Source organism: Rhea americana, unplaced genomic scaffold, assembly GCF_003343005.1.
Source record: "Rhea americana isolate MKP2758 unplaced genomic scaffold, rheAme1 scaffold_142, whole genome shotgun sequence".
Classification (NCBI taxonomy): Eukaryota; Metazoa; Chordata; class Aves; order Rheiformes; family Rheidae; genus Rhea; species Rhea americana.
Genome location: NW_028185506.1, coordinates 2,298,675 through 2,304,861, shown reverse-complemented (window position 1 = coordinate 2,304,861; position 6,187 = coordinate 2,298,675).

Sequence of the window (6,187 nt, the reverse complement as noted above, 5' to 3'; positions counted from 1 at the left end):
CTCTGTTGAGGTTCCTTTCTGCCCAGCTCTCCAGCCTGTCCAGGTCTCTCTGAATGGCAGCACAGCCCTCCGATGTATCAGCCACTCCTCCCAGCTTGGTATCATCAGCAAACTTGCTGAGGTGGCACTCCATCCCCTCATCCAGGTCACTGATGAAGAAGTGGAACAGGGTGGGACCCAGTACTGAGACCCGGGGGACACCACTAGCCACAGGCCTCCAGCTGGACTCCATGCCGCTGATGACAACCCTCTGAGCTCTTTCTTTCAGCCAGTTCTCCATCCACCTCACTGTCCACTCATCTAACCCACACTTCCTGAGCTTACCTAGGAGGATGTTATGGGAGACAGTGTCAAAAGCCCTGCTGAAGTCAAGGTACATAATGTCCACTCCTCTGCCCTCATCTACCCAGCCATTCATGCCATCATAGAAGGCTATCAGGTTGGTTAAGCATGATTTCCCCTTGGTGAATCCATACTGGCTACTCCTGATCACCTTCTTTTCCTCCATATGTCTGGAGATGCCATCCAGGATGAGCTGTTCCATCACCTTTCCAGGGATGGAGGTGAGGTTGACTGCCTGTAGTTGTCTGATTCATCCTTCTTGCCCTTTTTGAAGACTGGAGTGCCATTGGCTTTTCTTCTAGTCCTCAGGCACCTCTCCTGTTCTCCAGGACCTTTCAAAGATGATGGAGAGCGGCATGGCAATGACAACTGCCAACTCCCTCAGTACCCGTGGGTGGATCCCATCTGGGCCCATGGATTTGTGGCTGTCTAGCCTGTCCAGAAGGTCTCTAATCCTATCCTCCTCAACCAAAGGCAAGTCTTCTCTGGACTTTCTCCCTCGTGTCCACGCTGCAGGATTCCTGAGGGCTGCCCTTGGTAGTGAAGACTGAAGCAAAGAAGGCATTCAGTAATTCTGCCTTCTCTGTATCCCTTGTCACCAGGGCCACTGCCCCATTCAGTAGCGGGCCAACATTTCGCCTCGTCCTCCTCTTGCTGCTGATGTATTTGAAGAAGCCCTTCCTATTGTCCTTGACATCCCTTGCCAGACTCAATTCCAACAGGGCCTTAGCCTTCCTCGCAGCATCTCTGTGTACTCTGACTGCATTCCTATAATTCTCCCAAGTAGCCTGTCCCCTCTTCCACATGCTGTGTACTTTCTTATTCTGTCTGAATTCAGCCAAGAGCTCCTTGCTCACCCATTCAGGTCTCCTGCCCCTTTTGCTGCACTTCTTACTCATAGGGATGCACTACTCTTGAGCTTGGAGGAAGTGATGTTTGAATATTAACCAACTTYCCTGGACCCCCCCTTCCTTCTAGGGCCTTAACCCATGAGACTCCACCAATTAGGTCTCTGAAGAGCCCAAAGTCCGCTCTCCTGAATCCAGGGTTGCAATCCTGGTTGTTGCCTTAGTTCTTTCCTGCAGAATCCTGAACTCCACCATCTCATGGTCACTGCAGCCAAGGCTGCCCCCAGCCTTCACATCTCTAACCAGTCCCTCTCTGTTGGTAAGGACAAGGTACAGCAGGACACCCTTCTTCGTAGGCTGCTCCACCATTTGTGACAAGAAGCTATCATCAATGCATTGCGGGAGCCTGCTGGACTGTTTGTGCCTTGCTATGTAATCCTTCCAGCAGATGTCAGGGTGGTTGAAGTCCCCCATGACAAACAGGGCCTGTGATCGTGAGGCTACCTCCAGCTGTCTATAGAAGGCCTCATCAACTTTCGCTTCCTTGTCAGGTGGCCTGTAGTAGACACCCACAACAGTGTCCCCCATGCTAGCCTGCCCTTTGATCTTTACCCATAAGCTCTCAACTGCCTCCTCCTCCTCCATCCCTAGGCAGAGCTCAATGCATTCCAGTTGCTCTCTCACATAAAGAGCAACTCCACCACCTTGCCTTCCTGGCCTATCTTTCCTAAAAAGCACAGTCATCCATGGCAGCATTCCAGTCATGTGAGCTATCCCACCATATCTCCGTGACTGCAATGAGATCATGGTCCTGCGATCACACACAGATCTCCAGCTCCTCCTATTTGTTCCCCATGCTGCATGCATTGGTATACATGCATTTTAAAGAGGTGGTCATGCCTGCAGCTTTCCCAGGAAGGGTGTAGGGGCGTCACCCATATCCCCAGCTACATGCACCTGTTGGAGGACCCCAACCCAACTTCTGTTTTGTTGTCTGCCCTGTCTGTATGACACCCTGCCTCCCCCCTCCTACCTAGTTTAAAGCCCTCTTTACTAGACTGGCTAACCTATTTGCAAAGGCAAGTGTGCCCCGCTTGGTGAGGTGAATCCCATCTCTCCCCACCAGTTGTTGGTCTTCAAACCATGTTCCATAGAATCCAAAACCCTGTTGCCAACACCAGCAGTGTAGCCAGTTGTTGATTTGAGAAATCTTCCTATTCCTCCTCCCATGCCTCCCCCTGATCATTAGGACCGATGAGAGGACCACCTGGGCTCCCAGACCCTTAACTACTGTGCCCAAGGCCTTGAAGTCTTCCCTGATTGTCTCTAGTTTGCTCTCTGTATCTTTAGCACCCACATGAAAGAGCAGCAGAAGGTAGTAGTCTGATGAGTGGACAAGTCTTAGTAGCCTTTCAGACACATCTCGTATCCTCGCCCCCAGCAGACAGCAAACCTCTCTAGAGGAGGGGTCAGGTCAGCAGATAGGCACCTCTGTCCCCCTCAGTATGGAATCACCCACTACAACCACTCATGGCCTCTTCCGAGTGGTCACGCAAGGCACAGGCTCAGGCAGCTCGGTTGCTTCCCTTGAGGCCAGGTCCAGGTTCTCCTCATCCTGGAGTGCACTAAACCTGTTCTTCAACTGTAACTCCAGCTCTACAGGAGGATTAGGGGCCTTTCTTCTTTTTGTTCAAGAATCAACTAGCTTCCAGCCTTCTTCAATAGCACTGTGTGTGCTGTATATTTCGCTCTTCATAGAGTCCTCCAGCAACTCCCCTGCTGCAGAGGATTGGGACTCTGGGAGCAGCACAGTCTCTGAGAACACCCTGTCTATCTCCTGCTCACTTTCTCGCATGTTTTGCAATCTACTGACTTCATCCTGCAACTCTTTGACTTGACAACACAAATCCTCAACAACAGCACACCTCTTGCAGGAGGGCGGACCATCAGTCCAGGCCTTCTGAAGAGGCTTCAAGCCTGGGACCGGTAGGGCAGCATCTGCTGCAAGAGACTCTGTCTGGGTTGACGCTTCTGACACAGCTGATGTAGCAATTCCCACAGCTACTGGCAAATATGCTTTACAGTGAGTTACAACCATGTTAGCAAGAGTGGGCGCTACTGGCGCTGGACGAAGATGGCCTCTTGCACCTAACTGCGTTCCTCCTGCACAAACTGCTGCGTCTGTTCGCTGCCTCTGGGAGCTGCGCTCCAGGCCTGGCTCTCAAATAGACCTCTTTCTGCTACCGACCCACAGGGTACTTGATCCACCCTAAACAAGGGCTACCTGTGTCAAAAGCCCCAACTCCCTATATGCAGGGGCAACAGGAAACTGCTCATTAGCAGTAGCTACACCCAGCTAGAGTGGGGGATAATTGCTGGGGCTTCTTCCAGGAGAGCCTAAGGCTTCCTGCAGTTTCCCTTGCCCTTGCCCAGCTCCCTTTACCTGTTAGCAGTGTCACTCTCTGGTCCCCTCATCCCACAAGGGTTAGCAGACCACAGTGTCCAACATGGGCCCCAGAAGTTCAAGGCAGAGCCGAGACAGTGCTGCGCAAACTGCTGCATCTGCTCACTGCCTCTGTGAGCTGCGCTCCCTAGCCCTTTTGCTGTCCTGAGCCTCTGTCATTACCCAGACCCTCCACTGTCCCAAGCCCTTCTTGTTCCCTAGAGCTTCTGCCTCTGCCATGTCAAAACTCTGTTATTGCCCCGACCTTCCGTCTCTGCTGTGCCAATCCTCTGTACTTGTCCAGACCCTCCACCTCTGCTGTCCCAAGTCTCTGTCTTTGCCCAGGCCCTTCTCCACTGTCCTGAGCCTGTGTCCTTCTCCATACACTCCACGTATCCTGTCTTGAACCTTTGTTGTTCCCCAGACTCTCTACCATCCTGAGCCTCTCATTCCCTAGACTCTGCCTCCACCGTACCAAGCCTTTGTCATTCCCCGAACCCTCTGCCTCTGGTGTCCCTAGCCTCTGTCATTGTCCAGACTCTGCACCTTCACCATTTGGAGCCTCTGTCATTGTCCAGACTCTTTGCCTCCATCGTGTGTAGACTCTGTAGTTGCCCAGACTTTCTGCCTTTGCTATCTCGAGCCTCTGTTGTTCCCCAGACCCTCTGTCTCCACCATTTTGAGCCTATGTCATTCCCCAGACCTTCTGGCTCCACCATCCAGAGCCTTTGTCATTTCCCAGATCCTCCACCTCCACCATCCAGAACCTCTGTCATTGCCCAGACCTTTCACCTCTGCTATATGGAGCCTCTGTTATAGCTCAGACACTCTGCCTCCTCTGTCCCGATCCTCTGTTGTTTCCCAGACCCTCCACCCTCCCAAGCCTCTCTCATTCCTCAGAACCTCCACCATCTGGAGCCTCTCTCATTTTCCAGAACCTCTGCCATCGTGAGCCTCTRTCATTCCCCAGACCCTTGGCCTCTGCTGTCCGAAGCCTCTATCATTCCCCATATGCCATTCTACAGACCCTTTGCCATTCCCAGCCTCTGTCTTTTCTCAGACCCTCTACCCATCACAGTCCCAAGGGTCTGTTGTTTCCCTGATCATCCACCTCCACCATGCCAAGACTCTGTTGTTCCCCAGACCCTCTGCCTCCTCCATCCTGAGCTTCTGTCGTTCCCCATACCCTCGATCTCTGTTGTCTAAAACCTCTGTCGTTGACCAGACACACTTCCTCCACCATGCCAAACCTCTGTCATTGCCCAGACTCTATGCCTACCCTCCATCTCTGCCATTCCAAGCCTCTGTTTTTCCCTGAACCATTCGCTTCCACCATCCTCAACCTCTGTCCTTGCCCCAGCCTTTGGACTTCATCATCCAGAATCTCTGCCATTTTCCAGATCTTAGCCTCCCCCATCCTGAGCCTTTGCCATTCCCCAGACCCTCTGCCTCTGCTGTTATGAGTTTCTGTCATTGCCCAGACCCTCTGCCTACCCTCCATCTCTGCCATCCCAAGCCTCTGTTGTTTTCCAGACCCTCTGCCATCCCGAGCCTCTGTCATTCCCAAGACCTTCCACCTTCCCCATCCTGAGTCTCTGTCGTTGCCCCAGACCCTCTGCCTCCACTGTCCTGAGCCTGTGTCCTTCTACAGACTCTCCATGTACCATCTGCGTATCCCAGCCCACAGCTCTGCTGTTCCCCAGACCCTTTGTCATGCCAAGCCTCTCTCGTTCCCAAGACCCTCTGCCATTCCGAGCCTCTGTCATTCCTCAGACCATCCATCTCCACCATGCGAGCTTTTCTCATTCCTCAGAACCTCCACCATCCCACGCCTCTGTTATTGCTGAAACACTTTGCCTTTCTGAGGCTCTCTTATTCCTTAGACGCTCCAGCTCTGCCATCTCAGATCTCTGTCATTCCCCAGACACTCTGTCTCTGCCACCCCAAGCCTCCGTTGTTCTCCAGGCCCTCCACTTCTGCTGTCCCAAGTCTCTGTCTTTCTCCACACCCTTTGCTGTCCCAAGTCTCTGTCATTCCCCCAACCTTCCACTGTCCCAAGCCTCTCGTTCCTGAGACTCTCCACTATCCTGAGCCTCTCTCATTCCAAGACCATCCCCTATCCTGAGCCTCTGTCATTTCCGAGACCCTCCATCTCTCCCATACCGAACCTCTGTTATTCCCTAGACCTTACTCCTCCACTATCACGACCCTCTGTCATTACTCAGACACTCCACCGTCCTCCAATCTCCTAGTGTTCCCCAGATCCTCCACCTCTGCTGTACCAAGCCTCTGTTGTTGTGCAGACCTTCTGCCATCCTGAGCCTTTGTCATTCCCTAGACCCTATTCCGCTGTCTGGAATCTCTCTTACTTCCCAGACACTCACCTCTGCTGTCCCAACCCTCTCTCACTTCCCGGATCCTACGCCACCCCGAGCCTCTCTCATTCCCTAGACCATTCACCTTTCTGAGCCTCTATCATTCCTCAGACCTTTCGCCTCTGCCTTCCCGAATCTGTCTCATTCCCCATACTTTCCACTTCCGTTTTCCCAAAACT